The sequence below is a fragment of the Cupressus sempervirens genome, chromosome 1 (genome assembly GCF_028749045.1).
Source record: "Cupressus sempervirens isolate cs-2001-9-10 chromosome 1, ASM2874904v1, whole genome shotgun sequence".
Taxonomy (NCBI): domain Eukaryota; kingdom Viridiplantae; phylum Streptophyta; class Pinopsida; order Cupressales; family Cupressaceae; genus Cupressus; species Cupressus sempervirens.
In genome coordinates, this window is record NC_143118.1 from 806451210 (window position 1) to 806475842 (window position 24633).

Genomic DNA, 24633 nt, shown 5'->3' on the forward strand with positions numbered 1-24633 from the left:
TCCCTTCCAAAATTCACTTCCAAATTATTTTCCAAATTTTGTGTCCAAATTTATTTCTTCTAAAAATGAACTGCCAAAATGAGATATGGAGTTCTCTCCTTAAATCAGGGCACTAATTGTGCATTCACCCAAGAGAACTCTGTGCTCACCAAACTACAACTCCTATTAATTTTTGGTTATCTTCTCTATTGTATTCTAATGCATGTCAAATGAATTATTAAATAACTTTATTTAATTTCCACTTAACTTCATTTTTTAATTAATTTTTTAAATTAAATCCCATGCACACTTTATGCAATTTAAAATATCTTTATTAAATTCACATGTTTTATCTTTTTTACTAATTTCTTTTATTTTCATCTCATGCACACATCATGTGAATTTAAAACTTTTATCAAATTAATATCTTTTGACATATTAATTTACTTTCGAACTTAATTGATATAATATTTAGTAACTTAAATAATAATAGTATTTATCATTTATTCAAAAATGAACTCTAAATATATTATTATTAAATTAAATTAATATTATCACATTCTAAATTTATTCTTATAATTTTTATCTTCAAATTTAATTCTTTTTATTTAATTAATTTTTAAATTATTTAAATATAATTAAATATTAAAATATCATAATAGTTTTCCATTAAATTAAATCATTAATTTAATCTTTTAATTAGACTTAATTAATAGAAAATTCACCAAAGACTCATAAAGTAAAATACGAAAACCCATCATAGAAAAACACATACAAAATAAAACTCAAAGGTTATAATCACAAATTAACATCATTCGACATATTTGGAGAGTAGACAGTCAGGTACTTGTCCTAATTTTCTAGGACAAATCACTTAAAGGTTTAGGATTTGGACTTAAGAATTTATCTCCCCTCTCTTACCATTGAGATAATGCGATAGGGTATGCTCATCCTGGCAATTCAGGGAAGTTATAACCCATACCTACAATCTGTATAAAATCCACGCATGTAAAAACACAATATTCTAAGCTAAATAGGCAATGGCAAGAAGTGGTGCATCATGTAGATCCCAACTAGCAGGTGACTATGATTCCCTTCCTTAACCACATCAAAAATGCCATACATAAAGAAAACAAACACGCATACCATACACATGCAGTATGGGGTAAGTATTCCTAACACATAATAATCCATCTAACTAATCATCATCAATAATTAAAATCATTGAATAATCATTATGCATACATGAAATATAGAGCACCAAGTAATCTCGTCATTTAATAACTGAATCTGAAACAATATTTTATAATCACAAAATAATTCTACTAATCATCAAACATAACACTGGCTAAAAGTGTTTAGCAACAATAGAAAAAATATAAACTAGGGGTAGGCACTACATCCACCCCCCTAGACTTAGGCTTACTCCTAGAAGCCAACATGAATGATGAAACTAAGGAACTCATTGTGTAGGTCCCATTGGACCCTTTCACCCATAGGAGGATATTACTCCAATGAGAACACTCTCTGGGATCTACCAGTATCATCAACCACAGGTTCTGAAGCTGTGGGTCTCTGGTCTGAGAACTATGGTTTCCCTTGAGGGAAATGGGATGACTTGTGTCCACGTTTTCCACATGAGAAACACTCTCCATTGAAGCTCCTCTAAACTCTAGGTGCACTAGACTATTGATTGCTACCCCCACTGACATAAGAAGGAATACCTTGAGATGGCTAGTGAAACTAGTGGTGCTTATTATGTCATGCATTGCAAGATTTATGATAGTTCATACACTTAGGTCTATGCTTAGGTCCTACTCAGCATGCTCTATCTTGATCATGAATAGGAGGTAGGTGATCAATTATGGTCTGCATCATTTGCCTAAAATCAACCTCCTCAGAGATGACCTTCTGCTCTCTAAGGATCTCTTCTTGATGCTCACTGACATGCTCTTCACTATTCCCATGTTGGATAAGTTCTTCATGGATAGACTTATGGAGACTGATAGCTCTGCCTCATGCATGGCCTCTACCATGGCTTAGGTTATGGCCTCTAATAGATGCTATAATAACCACAAAACATACTACTTTCAATCACTTAGAGAAATATGATTATGGTTTAATAGTAAAATGAAAACTATATTGATCAAACATTCATCCTTTTTAACAAATATTGAAATAGATCCTCTAAAACATCCTAAACAAGGATAACATAATGCTCACAAAGACAATCAAAGGCATACTACCTTAAAGCATAGATAAAAGATACATGTTTTTAAAATAGAATAAGTTTCAATTTTTCAGTTTTGCCTATATTTAGGTTTAAGCATAATTTCAGTTCTAAAATCTAAGTGTTGAAGTATGGAAAATATACAACTAAAAGTTTAAGTTCTATTTCAGTTCAACTAGTTCAAGTTTTAGTTTGAAAAGGATATACGTAACAATTCAAAGTTTTCATTTCTATTCAACTAGTTAACAACTAGTAGTGTTCCAATATACCCAAAGCTCCCAATGTAGAAACTCAAGCTTTGATACTAGATGTTATGCCCTTCCAAGGGATCCAAAATAAATAACCTAAAGTTTTATTAAGTTTGCCAACATTTTTTTTTGAAATAAGAAAGATAAATCATTCACATCAAACACATAGTAGTGGAAGTAATAACATAAAATCATCTATAAGCATATATAATAGGTTACATTCCTTAAGGATCCCAAGATGTTGAGTCACATTTAAATTTAATTAATACTAAGTCTAACAACTACCACATCCATATAAAATAATAATTATAAAGTCCAATGTCCATTTAAATAATATACATTTGTTCTAAATTCCTCTTGGCAAATAAAATTCAAAATGCTTAATCATCCATTATACATGTCACAGGGTATGAAAGGCTTAAAGGAATATACATACATAGAAATAGAAATACATCATCCTCCTTAGATCCATCATACAAAGTAAAATAAAATAAATGAAACCATCCACCATACATGATACATCCATCTATAATAAAAGATATAATATCCATCATGAAATATAAACATCTATCATAATGATACATAAGAAGAATGAAAGTAAATGTAGACAAGGAAGCTCTAGCCATGGTGACTGCGGATGGATCTCAATGGTAAGAGTGAAAAAGCACTACCACTCGATTGCATGGAACCTAATGGCCCACTCCCACCATGCTGAGGAGATAGTCTGAAGTTTGAAATAGGATATCAAACCACATATCAATAGTACTCTTTAAGTCCAAAAAATCCTAAAAGTAATCTAACTCAAAGGGTTCTAAGATAGTTTGACATCTAATTCCCAAAGGCACATGAGACTCGTAGGAAACCTACTATGTAAGTGGGCAAGTTTTATCGCATGAATCACACTAGAGTTCCCCGAGTAGTCTCTTAGGACCCCTCGGTCCCTAGTGATCCGTATGTGGCCACTAGTACCCTCTCATACTAATAAGGCATGCTACGGAATGCAAGGTTGCAACCAAGAATTCTCTCTACTCTCATCCTAGTCTATACTAGCACACGAGGCATGGACAAGAACATACAAAGACTCTTATTAAGTTCATATTATTCTCATTTAGTGTAATGTTTTAAATTATTTAACACCTTACAATGAGTTACCCTGATAGCCACTTGGGGCCCCAACCCCCCTTCCAAGCCACTTCTCATCACTACATATAGATTACCTACCCTAGGCTCATAAAATTACAAATCAAAGAATCATAGAAAAATCACCTCAGTCCTATATAAGTGACTGGAAAGCATCATAAGATAATTCACAATAATCACATCAGTTCTCTACAAGCAACTAGAAAGCATCCCAAGATAAATCACAATACCCATTAGTTCATAATGAGCAACCGAAAAGTATCCCAATAATACTTATCAATAACTCAAAATGGTTAAGTCAAACATGTCACAACATGACATCACAAAGATCAAAGTAAACATTTTAGTCCCATCAAGATGACTGGAAGGTAACCCAAGTATAATTGATTGAGGACTCATAAATGGTTAATTCAAATAAGTCATACATTCATCTTAGTGTCACACAAGATCACTAGAAAGCAATAATGAACAATAAATATAAACATATCATAGAGCATGCCAAACACATTACCACGGTTGGGTATAAAAGATTGAGATAAAAACAACATAGCATCACATTCACATAACCCCCAAGCCTTTGGTAAATGTCCTAAACTAGTCAACACTCTAGTCAACCCCAATCCCCAAACATATACATCACATAGAAAGTAGGATAATCTCATAGTTTGGTTTGATTTGAAAATACACAGTAGAGTTAAATAGTAAAGTTTCAATTTCCCATTTAATACACGTTGTTGGAAATGTAGATGGAGTAACTGAGGGGGGGGCGTGAATCAATTAGCACCAAAATATTTCTCATAGATCCTTTAGATGCCTAATAAAACTAATTATTGCTGTCGCTTGGTAACCATACTAAAAAATGTTGTAACTTTGTAAGTGTAGAGTGTGTTTAACTTTAGCAGATATAACATCAATAGTTATGAATTGCAAACATGAGAGAAAATAAATGAACACAAGAGACACTAGATTTAACTCGGAAACCTAATATGGGAAAAATCAACAATGTAACTAGTTACTAATTTTCACTCTTCTAAAGTGAGCCCTGTTAGGAGCAACCTAGTTAAAGGTTACAAAACACATTGTTAGGTGTGACCTTGTCAAAGGATTTAATCACCCTATTAGGAATGGCTTTGCAAGAGGTCTTAAAAAAATTCAATGGAACTATCACCTTGTTAGAGGATTTACAACTAGCTATTAAACCAACTCTGTTAAGAGATTCTGGATCACTACTACAATGGTAAGAAAGTAACAATGAAATGACCTATTTGAGATCCAATTGAATTTTTGAATTTAGATATCTATTCTATTCATGAAAGCTTGATCCTTCCTGATTGAATATTACTTTTTCTACTCCTCGAGAATATCTGACCATCCTTCAAATTTTCTCACACAATTTCCTTTTCAATCAATACACTTGCATACTCTAATACACTTTAGAATCTCCACTTGATCGTTCATATATACCATTCAGATTATCAAGTCAACTTGATTACAAATTACAATCACCAATAATCATTACCACAGTCAGCTGTAATCAATACTTAAAAAAATTAAAATTCATATAAAAAAATCAAAAAAATCCTTTGATAGCTGACCCAACTTAGTAAACACTGATCCTAAAATGATTTCCTATGTTGAGAAAAAAATGCTTGGTTAACACTATGAACTTGCAAAATCCTTTGTCAACTGAGTGGACTTGATGAACACTAACTCTGACCAACTTTCCTTCATTAACCATAAGAGCTCGGTTAACACTACTTTCTACCACAATCTCCTTTGACACTAGAGTAAGTTTGGTAGACATTTTCTTCACAAAGTAATCTCCAATAATGTTTGATAGACAAGAAAAACTATCTTACTGACTGAGTGAGATCGATAAGCACAGATTGACAACTAATATGATATTTGTGTAACATCAAAGACAACACACAATTAGACAATTATATCCAATAATCTCCCTGTTTGACATTGATGGCAACACAACATGTCATAGCACAATGAAATTTGAAAATAAGATTTTCTTTGATAGAAAGTTTTTCCCTCTTAAATTTTTACACCACAAGCTTCTCTTATATAGTAATCTTCCTCTATGAAGGAATTACATAGCTTCTTCTAAAAAAAAAACAGAAAGATATGACAATAAACTCTCCCTCTTTGGTAATAAATTCTTAGATATGTTAATTGCACTTGTAATATCACAAAACATGACAATTGGTTCTTTGATCTCAACCTTCATGCCTTCCAACAATTGTTTAAACCAAACAATATTAGAGCAATTTACTATTGCTGTAACATATTCTTCTTTTGCTATAGATTGGGATGTGTAATTTTGCTTTTTACTTGTCTAGGATACCAACCTTTTTCCAATAAAGAATGCTCCACCACTTGTACTCTTTTTTTCATCAAGATTTCTAGCCCAATCAGCATCAGTAAATACTTTGACGTCAAAATTTCCTTCAAGTTTATACCATAGACCATAATCTTCAATACCTTTCAAATATCTCAAGATTCTTTCGATAGCCATCATATGATTCTCTCTTGGTTTTACTGAGAATATTGCCACTATACCAACTACAAGAGCAATATCAGGCCTTGTATGAACTACATAATGTAATTTTCAAATCATTGATCTGTATAAGGTCTAATCTAGCTCTTTTGAATCGCCATCTTTGGTAAGCTTTAGTCTAGTACACATGGGGGTTTGAACTGGTTTAGAATTTTCCATACCAAACTTCTTGAGTATCTCCTTGATATACTTAGACTAAGTAATGTAGATACCATTTTTTCTTTGTTATATCTGTAATCCAACAAAGAACTTAATCTCACCAAACATAGACATTTCAAACTCTTTGTTCATTTACTTTAAAAATTCTTTGCATAGATCATCATTCCTTGTAAATAAAGTATCATCCAAAAATATCTTGCTAATACAATCTTATTTTTTGGTACTTCCTTGATGTACAAACTATTGTTATCATTAGTTCTCTAGAAACCAATCTATATAAGGTAGTTGTGTAATCTCTCATACTATGCTCTAGGAGCTTATTTCAGACCATAGAATGCTTTATGCAGCTTGCAAACCATGTCCCTTCTGTCTGCATCAACAAAACCTTCTGGCTACTCAATGTAGACTTATTCATCAAGAATACCATTGAGAAATGTAGAATTAACATCCATCTGATATACCTTAAATCCTTTGTGTGCTACATATGCAAGTAGGATCCTGACACCTTCCAATCTTGCAATAGGAGAAAAAGTCTCACCATAATCAATGTCTTCTTCTTGAGAGTAACTTGTACATACCAATCTAGCTTTGTTTCTTGATACCTTACCATCTTCATTCAACTTATTCCTAAATACCCATTTTGTTCCAATCGCATTTTTATCTTTAGGCCTAGGTACAAGAGTCCAAGTTTTATTCTTTTCTTTTTGCTCTATTTCTTCATTGATACCCTTGATCCAACTTTCATTTTCCAATGCATCTTTAACATTTCTAGGTTCAAAATCAGCAAGTAAACATGTACCTTTTAGCTTACTTCTTGTCATAGTAACTTCTAATTTATCTCAAATAATCTGATCTAGTGCATGATGCCTTCTAACATACTTAGCCAATATAGGTTCTTTTCCTTCTGACTAAATTCTGCTATCTTCATTTTGAATATCAACTTCTAGCTCTAGTTGTTTTGTTTGTGGATCAAGTCCTTTAGACTTGGCAAATATTTGCTCGGTAGCTCTAGATTGTGACTTAGGTGATTATGACTTGGTTTGAACTACTTCCAACTTAGTGACTGAGGAAGACTCTAGAGTAGAAGTCTCCTTATTGATAGATGTATCTGGCAATGTATCAAGTTCAATGTAAACAAATCCCCTATAGTCTTCTAGTTCCTTTTTACTTTCTTTTTCAATCCTTTCTACAAACTCCTCAATTCTCACATGTGCACTTTCTATGATTTTATGAGTAGACAAATTCATGCATCTATATGCCTTACTTCTACAAGAATATCCTAAGCATATACCTTCATCACCTTTCACATCAAACTTTCATTTTCTATGATCTTTCAAGAGATAACATTTATTTCCAAATACTTTTAGGTAACTTACATTGGGTTTATAGCCATACCATAACTCATGGGGAGTTTTATATGAGTCCTTCAACTATACTTAGTTTAAGGTATAAACTGTAGTGTTGATAGCTTCCTTTCAGTATTTGATAGCAATGTTCTTTTCAATCGTTAAAGTCCTTGCACAATCGATGATAGATCTATTTCTCATTTTAGCTATACCATTCTACTTAGGAGTTTCAGGAGCTAATACTTATCTTTTGATTCCTCTTTCAATGAAAAAGTTATTAAATTCATTAGAGATGAATTCATCACCTTTGCCTAATATTAAGCATTTCAATCTTTTCCCTATTTCGTTCTCTACTCATGCTAGATACCATTTGAATTTCTCAAATGCTTTTGACTTTTCTCTAAGATACATAACAATCATCATTCTTGAATAGTCATCAACAAAAAGAATAAAGAAATTTTCTCCACTATAGCTTTCTATTCCAATAGGTCCACACAAATCAGTATGCACAATTTCCAAGATATCTTCAGATTGATAGTTTTTTCTTTTAAAACTAGTCTTTCCCATTTTGCCAATCTGACAATTCTTGCACAAAACAACATCTAGTTTCTTCAAGCTAGGAATGCCTCTTACTTTCTTGATTTTTCTTATTTTCACCATGTTATCAAAATTTACATGGCATAATATTCTATGCCATAATGAAATTTCTTCAACTTGAGCAATAAAACATGAGCAATCCCCAAGATCAAGATAAAATAGATTATATTTTGTTTGTTTTCCTGATTGAATTAGATTTCCTTTGTCATCCAGTAATCTTTTCTTTCCAAGCATGAATTCCTCCTTGAATTCAATGTTGATTAGCTATGCCACACTCAACAGATTATGATTTAGTCCTTCAACCCAATAGGCATTGTCACATACAAGTTCTTTGGTTAATGAGATTCAATCTCTCCCTTTTATGCAACAAGGTTCATTGTTTCCAAACCTTACACTACCACCATCATAGTCTTCAAAGTGATCAAAATTAATTTTTTTACCAGTCATATGATGTGAACATCCACTATCTATGATCTATGTATCATTTTTGCTCACATGAGAGATAAGTGTCATCTTATGTTCTTCATCATCAAATTCATCTTTCATAGCAATGTAAATTATTTCATCTTTAGTATTATTAGAATCCTTAGAAATAAAACAAGTTTTCTTACCTTTATCCTTGAATGATTTATGACCTTTGAAATCCTTCTTGCAATTGCACTTGTGACACTTCATTTGATCCTTATCTTTGTTTGGGCACCTGGTAGTAATATGACCAATTTCTTCATGTAAAAAGTAGATTAAGGGAACTTTACCTTTGTATTTTCCTCTGCCTCTAGAATATTTCCTTCCAAGTAGAGCTTCAACAACTTCAAGGTCACTATCAAAACTTTCCTCTGATTCTTCTTCACTTTCTAACTAAATGTCTTTTATTTTCTTGTCTTTTTCCTTAAGTGAAAGCTTGGCCTCAAATGCAGATTCAATATTCTTGGAAGTTGGAACATAATTGTCATAATTGTCTAACTCAAAGGCTATCAATCTTCCCACTAAGGTATCCAAAGTTATCTTATGCTTTGTCTCACATCTTATTTTTTGAATAGTAGATTCCCTAATTGTATAGGTAGGAAGCAATGTTCAGAGAACTTTACTTACAAAAGTTTCTTCCTTGATTTCTCCTCTAGATGCTTTGATTGCATTGACACTGGCTTTGATTCTTTCCACATATTTGGTAACATTTTCATCTTCTCTCATTCTCATTTGATCAAACTATCCTCTAACACTTTCAGCTTTAGCTCTCCTCACATTGTCATCACCACCATAGATGTCCTTTAGCTTATTCCACATTTCAAAAGCAGTTTTGCAGTCCTTGATATTATCAAATTTATCATAGCTAAGAGCAGATGCAATATCTATCATCATGGTGTTATGGTTCTTTTTCTCAGCAATATCTCCAATAGAAATTTTCTAGTAGGATTTGTGTATTCTTCATCAAGATCTTTGCACCCTGAATTACCAATGGAAGCCAGATGATGTCTCCTTAGTCCCTGCCATGGTGAAAAGTTTTCTCTATTAAACTTTGGAATTTCTTTCTTGTAAGACATCCTGATCTTGAGCTTAGGTTCTTGAAAACTTTCCTACAAGCACCAAAAGCTCTAATGCCAATTGTTGGATATGTAGATGGAGTAGTTGAGGGTGGGGGGAGGGTGTGAATTAGTTAGCACAAAAATATTTATCATAGATCCTTTAGATGTTTGATAAAACTAATCACTTCTGTCAGTCAGTAACCATACTGAAAAATGTTGTAACTCAGTAAGTGTAGAGTATGTTTAACTTTAGTAGATCTAAGCTCAATAGTTATGAATTGCAAACATGAGAGAAAAGAAATGAACACAAGAGACACCAAATTTAATGTGGAAACCAAATATGGAAAAAAAACCACCAATGTAACTAGTTACTAATTTTCACTCTTTTGAACTGAGCCCTATTAGAAGCCAACCTAGTTAAAGGTTACAAAACACACTATTAGGTGTGACCTTGTTAGAGGATTTAATCACCCTATTAGGAGTGGCCCTGTAAGAGGTCTTAAAGAAATTCAATGGAACTATCACCTTGTTAGAGGATTTACAACTAGTTGTTAAACCAACTCTGTTTAGAGATTTTGGATCACTACTACAATGGTAAAAAAGTAATAATGAAATGACCTATTTGAGATGCAACTGAATTGTTGAATCCAAATCTCTATTCTATTTACAAAAGCTTGATCCTTCCTGATCAAATATTACTTTGTTGCTCCTCAAGGATATCTGACCATCCTTCAAATTCACTAACACACTTTCATTTTCAATCAATACACTTGCATACTCTCATACACTTTAGAATCTCCACTTGACCTTTCATATATACCATTCAAATTATCAAGTCACCTTGATTACAAATTACAATGACCAAAAATCATTACCATAGTTAGTTGGAATCAATACTTAAAATAAATTAAAATTCATATCAACAAATCAACAAAATCCTTTAATAGCTAACCCAGCTTAGTAAACACTGATCTTGAAATGGTTTCCTATGTTGACCAATAGACACTTGGTTAACATTGGAAACTTGCAAAATTCTTTGGCAATTGAGTGAATTTGGTGAACACTAACTCTGACCAAGTTTCTTTCATTAGTGATGAGAGCTCGATTAACACTAATTTTTGTCATAATTTCCTTCAACACCCGAGTGAGCTCGGTAGACACCGTCTTCATAGAGTAATATCTAGGAATGCTCGGTAGATAAGAAAAATTGTCTTACTGACCAAGTGAGCTTGGTAAGCATAGACTGACCACTGATATGACATTTTTTTAACATCAAAGACAACACACAATTAGACAATTATATCCAACACACGTTTCAAGTAATAAGTTTAATAGTTTACCCTAATGAATCATCTCGTTCTTATATCTGAATGAAACACATAGTTACCTATCATTCATTTCAGGTCAATGTCCTAAAACAATCCAAGGGTAATCATTTATTCAAATTATTAAAAAATAATACTTGTTGATCTTTAAATAGAATAATCTACATTTTCATTAAAATTGGTATTACAATAATTTAATAGATTTAAAACTTAAACAACTTCCCTTATTAATTAATCCTAATTAAATCACATTTAATTAAATTAATTAATAAAGTATTTAATTCACCATTTATGAACCCAAATCATTTTAATAATAACTTATTTAAGACTCAATTAAATATTATCATAATTTAAATCACTTAATTAAATTATTAATAATAATAATAGTTTATTTAAACATAATTTAAATTATTAGTGAACAATTATGAATTTGTTAATAAAATAATAACTAATAAAAATCATTAATATTTTATAGATTAAAACTTATTAATATTTAATATCTATTAAATAACATTTACTGTATATGAAATAACACATGTTAATATTAAATACTCTGTATGCAAAAATGATGGATTTCCATAGACTCACAAAAAATGCAGGGCAATCCTTTTTTCAAAAAACTAGAAGATAAAACCCTAGACGGTTGCTCCTGTATGGAAATTTGTGGCAAAATGTATCTATCAATCAACGCAGAAGGCAGTTTCCCATGGTCATCCAAGATCCACATAAAGCTAAATTTGTAGTAGAGACAACAAATAGCTTAGCCATTCTCAAAAACTTAGAGGGTAAACACCATAGCCATCAAAGGAATGAGGGGATTCAAATGCAATGGAAGATAAATAGGTGCCAGGAAGCTACATCCAAAATTCCTCCCCCTCTCTCAAATCTTCCAGGTACTCTCAAACTCCAACCAGTATTCACTATTGAACGTCTAGATAACCAATTTAGGATCTTTAGTTTAACCAAGTATGTTCATCCCCTGAGACATTTCCCCCTTCTTTTTGATTGGCTTGAAGAAAATTATGAGGAACAAGTAAGTATTTTTCATTTCTCAAATAGGATTCTTTACATACACTATGAAGATGAATCGGTAAAGAAAGAATTTATTTCAGTCTCTGAGTGCTTCTTTAATGGTCATGTTGTCAAATTTGTAGAATGGTCTCATGATTTCTGCATAGAAAAGCTAGAATGTAAGATTTGAACTTCGTTTAATATGCCTTCTCTGCCACCGGAGCTGCTTCAATTACATATTCTTAAGTCTGTAGGATTTGCATTTGGGGAAATTGTTAGTATTGATTCTTCATATCATTACTACAATAATGTTAAAATGCTCATCAAAATGAATTTCAATCACCCAACAAAGATGCAAAGGAAAGTATTTACAACAAAGCCTCATATGACCTTAATTTACAAATCTATGAAGGCAAAATATTAAAGATTTTAAAAAAAGATGATTTCAACAAAATCAGGCTAAAACCTCTTCCTCTCACTTCTTATTTCAAAAGTAAGTTTCCTTGGATGAGAATAATGAAGAAAAAAAGAAACCAAAGGTATATAGACCAGAAATTTCTTGCAAATTTGTAGGATAAATATGAATTTCAAACAAAGCCATTTTGTACAAAAGAAATATACTCTAGACAAATAGAGGATCCTCTAGTAGACAAAGGAGGGTTTAAATCAATCATAGTGGATGATCACAGGGAGAAAGCAGAATTGGTAACTGATGGTTAGTCCCTCAAAAAACAAAGTTCAAAAAGGAAAACATCAAAAATCAAGAAGGGTTCAATTAATATTGGAGATAGAGAGCCCCACCTCCATCAGTAGCAGCTAATAAATAAAGAAAATTTAAATGAAAACTCCGAAAATGATATTTCAAAGGTGAAAATGGTAGAGGTTACACCTAATGAAAAGCCCCCTAAACTTAATTTAAATCTTGCATGCGAAGGTGTTGAACAAGGAAAGATCTTAAATTCCAAACAAGCAACAATCAAAAGGGATACTAAAGGAAGTAATATAGAGGATATTGAAAATCATTTGTTATTAAACTCTGATAAGAAAAATGAAGAGGTATCTAAAATACAAAAGGAAATAAGAAAATTGGAACATAGTTAGTTGTAGGAACCGAAAGACAAAACATTATCTCAAGTTACAATTAAGTTATACAAGTTTTGGCAAACTCCAATAGCTATAATGAGCTCTCCATTTACTCCAATCTACAGTCAACAGAATGAGGACATGAACACAAAGACAGTAGATAAAACACCAATAAAAGAATTTCAAGATTTCTTAAATAATGATAGCATCTTGGATCCAGGAATGGGGGAATTAAGTATACCAAAATCAAAAGGAGTTTGAACCACCTGACTGATGAATTAGTTTAGATCTTTTGTCTTGAAAATATTGATGAAAGCACTGATGCACAAAAGGAGGAATTAATTCATAGAATCCTCAAATTAAGAGGGAATAACTACACATGTGAAGACCTAAGGAAAGATTTATTAAATATTGAAAAGGAGGATAACAATCTTGTTAGTGTAGTTTTTCTTTTTTCCTATTTTGTTAGGTTTTTCCTGCACTTTTAATAATCTTGCTTAGGTTAATAAAGCATGTCTTATTAGGTGAATGGTTGTGAGGTGTCACTTCCTACATGTGAGCATCCATTAGCTATCTTGGGAAAATACTTTGCTATCTTTAGTCCAATAGACGGTTGCTCCTCATTGGTTGGTGTTGCCAGCTCCTCCCTCTTCCTAACCTATATGAGCATGCTACCTGGCTTGTATTTGTATCTCTTATTTTTGCATCCTCTTAATGCTATTTTGCTTCTAGCATTTGCATTTCTCTCTTGGAGACTAACTCTGTATTGCTATTTTGATTTTGTATCATTTGCATTCATAGTTTAGATATTTATTCTTCGCACTAGTTTTCTGGGTTATTAATCTTTTCAGATTCTAACACGGTATCAAAGCTTTTCTATATGCAAGAGTAGATTTTAGTTTCCTTATTTGAGAGATTCAGGGGGAGGCTAATAAATTTTATTGTAGTTTTTTGAAAAATGAAGTATGATCTTCTCTTGCATCTTTGGATGATCTTGAGAATCAGAAAAGTTTTGACAAAAACATTTTTTCATTGGGGTTTCAATCTCAAATCTGACAACCAACATGCATATTTGGAGTTTTCAATCAGTATTGCAGGTTCCAACATGCCATTGATGGACTTAGGAAGCCGATCCAGCATTTGCATGTTGTCTTTTGGTTGCTGGGGTCATTTTTTGGTTGTTGGGGTCATTTTTTTTTGTTAAAGGCATCAGATTTACACTACAACTACATCTTCTATACATTAGCAAGATAAACACTTTCTGGGTTTTGTTCATAGCCCCAAAAAGCCATCTGGGTATCTTTTAGATTTTTCATACAATCTATATATTTTTCAAAATCGAGTGCAAAAAGCTATAGTCATACCTCTCTCCATTAGCAGTCGCAAATTTGAACGCAGTTTTCAAATGTCTTGTTCTTGCTCATACTGACTCCTCATTTGACGATTCTTCTTATCACCTTGGCTATTTTTTTGTGCTCTATCCATTAGTGGAGTTTTAAAAAAAATTTCATGCATACATTTTTCAAAAATTGCAAATTCTTGGCCGTAACTATGCACAGTTCTCATTTTGGAAACTTCGAAGGATCATAACTTTCTCATACGACCTTGTATCGAGGTGATTCTTTTTTTGAAAGTGCATAATTTTTTGAGTAGATCACAGTGGTGCTATGTTTTCCTTGATTATTGTGCCTAAGTTTCACTTTCAGCATATGCTCTTCATGAGGGTTTGTAATGCATTGAAATCAAGACCACTAAGTATTTCGTTCTAGTGGTATTTCTTTTGGGGGGGATTATTTGATTGAGTAAAAAAGGGGGAGGGGGGCAGGGGGGCATTGTTGTGGTTGGGTTCTCTTCTTTTTAGCATTTCTTCTATGCATTTCTTCATCATGGATCAAACAAATATGCCCATCCTAACTCCATACAATTACTTTGAGTGGAAATCACACATGACAATTCACTTAAGGAAAGCTGGATTAAATAGGATAACTATGGGATTTGAAACTAAACCTAATAAAGATGAAGATAAGCCTAAGTGGTTTAACAAATGTGATGAGGCATATGGAACATTGTGTTTGTCTATTTCTCCTGACTTTCTATTTCACATTGAGTCTTTGGATACACCAAATGAAATATGGACAAAGCTAGAAACACTATTTGGCACACAAGATTCAATGAGGGGTACTATGTTGGAAAATGAATTAATTAGTTTAAGTCCAGAAAATTTCAACACAATCCAAGATTTATTCACCAAATTGAAATCAGTAAGGATGCAATTAAAACAATGTGGAATTGAAAAGAAAGATGAACAACTAATTCTTAGTATTCTCTCTAAGCTAAGTTCAGAATATTATGTATTTTTCTCTAACTTCTATGCTACTAAGGGTGCACTTGGTACTCAATTCACCATGGCATCTCTAGATGATTTTGTTGTCAATCTCACTCGAGAATAGGACAAGCTAATCCAGATGGACACTCTTAAGTCCTCTAATTCACATGGCTTAGCTACCAACCAAAGTACAAAAGAACAAAAAGGACAAAGTAGTAACAACAATAGTAAGGATGAGAAACAAAATAATAGTGAGGAAAAGAAGGATCAGATACCAATTGCTTCAAAATCAACTATTGATACCTCATCGTCTAAGGGTGATAAGCCTAAGAAAGAAAAGGTTAAATGTGCCTATTGTAAAAGACCCATTCATGATGAACATAAATGTTTGAAGAAAAAAATTGATCACTTGACATACATTCTTGAGAAGAATAATATTAGTTTTTTTGAGTCTATCAAACAAAGTTCTAATGAAGAGTCTAAGAAGGCAAAAGAAAACAACAAGGGGAAAGGACAGGGCAAGGCTCTTGTTGTAGTTGCTTCCTCACCATCCACTTGGGTTCTTGATTCAGGTGCTTCACACTACATGGCTTCATCTAAGGAAGAACTTGCATCCTTGGAGCCATGTACTATGCCTTCTATTTTGATGGGTGATGACACTCTTGTTGAGGTGTGTGGGAGAGGGTTTGTTGATGTGGGGGATGGCACATTCCATGATGTTCTTTGTGTACCCTCATTATAAACTAATCTCCTATCAATATACTAGATCACTCACAAAGGTTCAGAAAAGCAGGTTGAGTTCAATCCTGATTCAGTGGAGATACATGAGTTGCATAGTGATTCTGTAATTGCAATTGGGAGAGCAGATCATCAGTCATGACTCTATCTATTTATTCACTTTGTTCTTGATCCTCATTCATTTTTTTTGCTCACTCACTCTAATGATGTGAGTAAATTATGGCATGATCAATTTGGCCATCTTAACTTTCGCTATTTGCATCAGCTCAACTAGCAGAGCATGGTTATAGGGTTGCCTTCGGTTCAATTCTCAAGAGGTGATTGCCAAGATTGCATTCTTGGTAAGCATCCTAAGGAAAAGTTTGACAAAAGTAAGGCATGGAAAGCTTCATAGATACTAGAGTTAGTTCACAGTGATTTGGCTAGTCTATTTCAACATCCTTCTTTTAGCAAGGCCCGATATGTCCTCACATTCATTGATGACCTTTCTCGATATACATGGGTGTACTTTCTCAAATAGAAGTCAAAGGTATTTGATCATTTTTAAGATTTCAAAAATTTTGTAGAAAAGAAATCTGGGAAAGCCATCAAGTTTTTGCACAAAGACAATGGTGGTAAGTATGTCAACCATCTGTTTGAAAGATTTTTCACTTTAAAGGGGATTGATTTACAGCATTTAGTTCTATACAATCCTCAACAAAATGGTGTTGTAGAATGGAAGAATAGATCCTTGAAGGAAATGGAAAACTATATGATTCACTCTAGATCTCTTGAACCACAGTATTGGGTAGAAGCCATTAACTATGCTTGTTATATCCGAAACCATGTTCCTCACTGAGCCTTGAAGGGAGTTACTCCTTTTGAAGCTTGGAGCGGTCAGAAACCATCAATTAAGAACTTTCAAGTTTTTGGCTCCCCTGCATGGGCCCACATTCCTACAGAGAAACATAAGGCCTTGGATCCGCAAAGAAAACCTTGCATATTTGTAGGTTATCCAGATGGTGTGAAGGGTTATCGATTGCTCCACCCTACTACACATGAGTTATTCATTGAGAGGAGTGTTCAATTTGAGGAGGGATCTTCAAGCTCACTTTCTATCACTTCTCCAGCTCCTTCTACCTTGACATTAGAGTCACTTGGAATACATGAAAGATCTTCTGATGAGTCAGATTCACCTGAACAGTCTTCTACCTCTACTTCTGATGCAAAAAGTGATTCAGAGAACTCACCTCCTTCCTCTCCTAGTCATCATTCAAAGGTTAATGATTCCCCTCTAGATTCTCCATCTTCTTGTCCACTTTGGGCTAGACAAACCTTATAGTCTACAGGTGATTGGGTTGGGGATCGATCAAACACCAGGAAAACTTGTTCACAATTCCAGGATCCTCCACATGTCTTCATTGCTATTGCCTAAGATCCACAGTCCTTTCATGAGGCTTCTAGTATTCCTAAGTGGGATACAACTATGTAGGAAGATTATAGTTCCTTGATGAGGAACCACACTTGGGATCTTGTCCCTCTTCCTAAAGGAAGAAAACTTGTTCAATGTAAGTGGATCTATCAGACAAAATTCGCAATAGATGGGTTAGTTGAAAAACACAAGGCTTGCTTGGTCACCAAAGGATTCTCCCAGGTTCTTAGAATTGACTACTTTGAGACTTTTGCACTAGTTGCCTGAATGAATTCCATTCAAATTATTCTTGCCATTGCTATAGCTAATCATTGGGAAGTACATCAAATGGATGTGAAGAGTGCTTTTCTTCATGGTAACCTTCATGAGGAGATCTACATGGAGCAGCCACAGGGCTTCCTTCAGGATTCTTCACTTGTGTACCATCTTTAGAAGTCTCTCTATGGCCTCAAATAGGCTCCTCGGGCTTGGTATGCCAAGATGGACTCCTTCCTTCTATCAGTTGGGTTCACTTGATTCCATTCTAATCCTAATGTCTACATTTTTTGATAGGGTGATTCACTTCTATTTTTGGTTTTTTATGTTGATGACTTGCTAATCATAGGAAGTTCTTCACCCACCATTAAGGCTGTCAAAGTGGCCCTTCAAGACAATTTTTTGATGATTGACTTGGGCATGTTGCATTACTTTCTTGGGATTGAGATCCTTCAGTCTCCTTCTAGGATCACCATCACATAGTCCAAGTATGCTCTAGATTTACTCTTGAGGTTTCATATGGCTAACTAAACCTACTCTGACTCCCTTCCTTTCTGGAGTCAAACTTGAGGCTCAATGTTCTTCTCCACTTGTTGATGGCACTTTGTACCACCAACTTGTTGGGAGTCTCATTTATCCGACTCATACAAGACTTGACATCTCCTATGCTGTAGGCATGGTCTCTCGATTCATGTAGGAGCCCCATGAGTTGCACTAGAAAGTAGCCAAGCAAATCCTTCACTACATTCAAGGTTCTCATAGTTGTGGGATTCACTACGCAATAGGTATTGAGCTTGATTTGGTGGGCTATATAGATTTAGATTGGGTAGGTGATTCTGAGGATTGCAAGTCTACTTCAAGGTATAGCTTCTCACTTGGGTCAGGCCTTGTTTGTTGGTCTAGCAAAAAGTAGTCTGCTATTGCTCTATCTTCTACTGAGGTTGAGTATCGGGGGGTTGTAAATGTTGCCACTGAGGCCATTTAGCTTCAACATCTTCTCACTAAGTTTGGTATCCAAATTAGACGGCCATCAATCATATTTTGTGACAACCAGAGTGCCATTCAGATCTCACAGAATCTTGTTCATAATCAGCAGACCAAACACATTGAGGTCCACATGCACTACATCTGAGATCTCATCCATGGTCATGTCATTGACCTTCGCTATTGAATGACTTTCGAGCAAGTTGCTGATATCTTCACCAAACCCTTCACTGAGAGCAAGTTCCTTCATTTGTGAGCTTTGCTAGGGGTGTGGAATGCTTCATCTTTTGGGGGGGCCTCTTCCTCTCACTCGGAGTCCTGATTTTTTTTGGGGGGGGTCTCTTTTCTCTCTCTTTTGGGAAATCTTATGTACATGGGTACCTCATCAGGCTTGACTTGTCGGGACCCATTTCTACATCCACCTAAGCTTCACTTATGGGGGGGTTGTTAGTGTAGTTTTTTATTTTTCCTATTTTGCTAGGTTTTTCCTACACTTTTAATAATCTCATTAATAAAGCATGTCTTATTAGGTGAATGGTTGTGAGGTGTCACCTTCCTACATGTGAGCATCCATCAGCTATCTTGGGAAGATACTTTGCTATCTTTAGTCCAATAGATGCTTGCTCCTCATTGGTTGGTGTTGCCACCTCCTCCCTCTTCCTAGCCTATATAAGCATGCTACCTAGCTTGTATTTGCATCTCTTGTTTTTGCATCCTCTTAATGCTATTTTGCTTCTAGCATTTGCAATTCTCTCCTGGAGACTAACTCTATGTTGCTATTTTGATTTTGTATCATTTGCATTCATAGTTTAGATATTTATTCTTTGCACTAGTTTTTTGGGTTATTAATCTTTTTAGATTCTAAGAAATCTGAGCCAATCTTAGATGAAAGAGCAAGGGTTAGCTTTAGTGCAAAAAGACAAAGTTATCAAAAAAAGATAACAAAGTGGGTTCAGATTCAGACTTAGGGAAACATTATAGCCTCTTGAATTGGATACTAAAAGAACTAGTACAAGAAGAAAAGGAAAAGAATTATGAAGGAAAGATTTATGCTACTGAGATGGAAAAATAAAACATAGATCAAATTGGGATCCACATGAATCAAGAAGGTCTTAAATCTCCCATCTGTGGCAAACTAAAAGGTAAAAGAGGTAGAAGATGATTAAAAGATCTTACAGAAGCAGACAGGCATACCAGAGAACAACAAAAGATAGATCAAATTTTTAATGTTGGGAAGGGGAAGTTCTTTCCTGAGAAGATATGAAGATCACTACATGGAATTCTAGGGGTCTTAATGCCCCTAGAACAAAGAGGTTATTAAAACATAACCTCAAATCCTTTGATTTTGAGATTGTTCTCATCCAGGAAACTAAACTAAATAAGTTAGAAATTTCTAAATAAGATAAAATGTTAGGTATCTGGAGTTTGTATTTCAAGAATCAACAAGGGCTTCAAGGGGTTTAGGGATCCTCTAGAACCCTAGGAAAATATACATAAATATCCTAAATATAAGTAATAATTGGATTAGTGTCTAGGTTCAGAGCTTAAAATCTGATCTCAAATTCATTCTCATTAATGTCTATAGGCTTATTACCAACCTTGGTAAAAAATTAGTTTGGGAATAAATTGGCTCTTTTATGGATAATTTTAAAGATAATCTATTTTTATTAGGAGGATACTTTAATACAATTTTAAATATTAATGAAAAGTAGGTGGTAATTAGTAATTATTGCAAGCTTCTAAGGACTTCAAGGTATGGTGCAATTCTCATAGTTTGATCGACATACCAATTAGCAATGGGATTTATACATGGAACAATAGGAGAAAATATTTTGCATACATTAATAAAAAACTTGATAGGTTAATGTTAAAAGGAGACCTGCATGCCAATAATATGAATTTTCACTCTTCTATACTACTAGTTGTTGGATCTGATCACTTTTTGATTAGATTCAAATTTATTGAGCCACATAAACCTTATAGGAATTTGTTTAAATGTGAGAAAATGTGGTTCCTATATCTTGAATTTATTAATAACATTAAATAATGGTGGGCATAGGATAACTTTGAAGGATCTAAGATGTTCATGTTTGTTGCCAAAATGAAGATGCTTAAAGAATGAATCTTTAGATGGAATAAGGAAAAATTCAATAACATTTTTAAAGAAAAGTTAGATATAGAAAAATAACTAAAAGATTTAAACTCAGAAGTGATCAAGAAAGGGATGGACAATGCCAGCTACATGCTAGAAAAAGATCTATTAACAAGGCAAGAGGATATTCTAACCAAAGAAGAAATTTTCTAGAGACAAAAATCTAGAGAAAGATGGTTCGATGAAGGAGATCGAAACACAAAATAATTCCACAATTCCACCTTATATAAAAAATCAAAGAGTAGAATAACTAGCATCAAAAATCATTTGGGCAATGTAACAGATAAATCAAGTGAAATTGTAGATACTTTCATTAATATTTCAAGAATATATTAAACAACTATGAAGGTTCAAATAGAATAGTGCAAGCTAATCTACTTAAAGTGATTCCTAAGATCATCACATCAGAAGATAATAAGGTTCTAAATAAAACTATTTCATTGGAAGAAGTCAAACTAGTGGTTTTCAACATGAATTCAGATAAATCCCTGGGCCCAGATGAATTTCAAGCCTTCTTTTTTCAAAAATTTTGGGATATCATTGGCACAGATCTTTGAAAGCAATTGAAGTGTCAAGAAATGGGGGTTCTCTTTTATTAGAGATCAATCATTCATTCCTCACCATGATTCCCAAAAAGTTAGAACTTGAAACCCTAGGAGACTTCAGACCAATCACTTTATGCAAAATTGTGTATAAAGTTTTTTCCAAGATCCTAACAAATAGGTTAAAGGTTATATTTCTTAAAATAATATCAGAAGAACAAATGGGCTTCATGACGGGTAGATCTATTATGGACGGTATAATTATCATTCAAGAGCCAATCCATTCAATGTGTATGAACAAAGAGCCATGTATTTTCATGAAATTGGATATCAAAAAAGCATATGACATGGTTGATTAGAGATTTCTTTGTAAGGTCTTGGAAGCCTTTGGCTTCTTCCATTAATGGATCAACCTCATTTAAAAATTCATATCCACCCCCAAAATCTCAATTCTCATCAATGGTACACAAGAAGGTTATTTTGATATATCACGAGGCATTAGATAGGGAGACCCATTATCACCCTCCCTCTACATCATCATGGTAGAAGCATTTGGGAGAGCAGTGGCTGATGCGCATAATAGGCAAAAAGTCTCTAGAAACATGGTCACTAAAAACATGCCCAATTTCACTCATCAAGAATATGTTGATGATACTATCTTGCCAAGAAAAAGTAGGATTGATGAGGCTCTTGGTCTAAAATCCATCATTAAAGCATACATGAAAGCCTCCGGTCAACAATTTAATGAGCTTAAATCTAAGATTTACTTTATAAATATGAAACCTGCATTGGGACATCAAATTTGCAAAATAATGGGTTACAAAAAAGGTCTATTCCCTTGTAAGTATCTGGGAATTTCCCTAGAGAAAGGTTCAAAATCTAGCAAGGTATCGTGCAATACCTTAGAAAAAATGGATGCCAAGCTTGGTTTTTGGAAGGATAGATGGCTTACAAAGGTTGGAAAATGTACTAAGATTAGATCTATATTATCAGCCATTCTAAACTTTCCTTTATCTTGTTTACCATTTTCTAAGTAGATCCTCCTCAAATTCAAATCCAAAATGCAAATTTTTCTCTGGAAGGATTGTGAAGAGGACAAAAAATTAGCTCTCATTAAATGGGAGAATGTTTGTAAACCTAAGGATTTGGGTGGTTTGGGGATCAAGAATTTATAATGGAAAAATGAAGCACTAAGGGAAAAACTCATTTGGTATCTCTATAAGGATAAAGATCACAAATGGGCCAATATAATATACAATAAATATCTTAATGAGGATGACCCTTGATCAATTTTTAGGATGAAAAATCATTCAAAAGGGTTAGAATGTTGGAACTTTATACTAAAATGTCATCATTTGATCTCAAAGTAATTGACTTGGGCTGTAAGTAAGGGCGAAGAGGCCCTATTTTGGGAAGATTCATGGGATGGTCATCCCCTATTGCACCTTAGCTGCATACCATAGGATCTCAGAGATAAATTAATTACTTTATGGGGAAACAAAGTCTGTGACTATAGGGATGTGGTTTATGAAGATGGTGTATCTAAGTATGTGTGGAAATATCTAGAGGATATGGATGTGGATGTTGAATCAATTAAAGTTTATGAAAAGCTATTAGAAGTTAGGCAATCAGAGAAGAAAGATGAACTTATATGGTCAACTTCTAATGATCATAATTATAGCATGAAAAATGGATAAAGGACCATATTAGTCTCCCACAGATGGGAAAATATGGATATTCCACTCAAGCTATGTTGGGACTCCTGGTGTCTCCTAAAAGTAAAATTCTTCTTATGGTTTGCATTTCAAAATAGAATTCTGACTATGGATAGGTTGCATAAGCTTGGTTTCCAAGGTCCATCTAGATGCATCTTATGTAATCATAACAATGAAGACTCTAACCACATCCTATTCAATTGTCCCTATTCCCAAAAATGTTGGGAATGGCTTACAGGTATGTTGGGGGTGGTTGACTCCATTCTTGAACTCTTATTTATTCTCCTGAAGTTATGGCCCACTAACCAGGTCAATGGTGTTTACAATAAATTATGGAACATTTTTCCTTCCATTCTGATGTGAGAAATTTGGAAGGAAAGGAATCAAAATATTTTCCATAATCAGGAATTAGAACATAGCTAATTATAAAAATTGAAGCTAGCATTGTGGAAACTTCTAATTCACATCTTAGAAATTCCTAGAAAGAGGAAGGTTCCTTTTCTATATGGGATGAGAAAATGAAGAAGAATTGGTCAAAATTGATTAACCCCCCACTTTTCTACCTAAAGAATAGTAAGGAGGCAAGAGCTAATTGTAGATGGGTTCCTCCTCTGAATGGTTGGGTTAAACTGAACTTCAATGGTGTTGCTCAAGGCAATCTTGGCATGACCGGCATTGGATACATCATAAATGATGAATCTGGTCATTGGATAGCCAAAAAGGCTATGTCTATCCAACCTACTTCTAACAATCTTGTGGAACTAGAAGCTTTGAAATAGGGACTTCAATTGTGTCACAATATAAAATTATCTAAAGTCATCATAGAGGGAGATTCACAAATTATATAAAATGTGATTAGAAAGCAAACAACCCCTAATTGGGTTCTCAACTCCAATTTAGAAGAAGTTCTCGCTCGCCTAGATATGTTCGTAGATAGTAGGATCTATCACAGTAAAAGTACCCATTGGTACTTCAATTTTGACAATTTCATCTACTCTAATTTTTGCATCTGTTAGTTCTCCCATACCAACCTGTACATCAATCTCGAGAAGAACATCAATTTTTGATACTGTTAGCACTTCTCTCAATTTTCCTCTAGCTAGTCCTATTCCAATTTTGTCAGCCAGTCCAGCCTCATCAACTATTGTTTTAGATTCAAAGGGAAAAGGTGAAGTCACTGTAGGAAAAGCAAAGAGATACATGATTTCCAGCAAGGTAGTGAATGAGGAAATAGACTTGGATAAGAAAATTGTCATTCCTAAGATAGATCTGGATAATGCATCAGTTGATGAAATGAGAATGA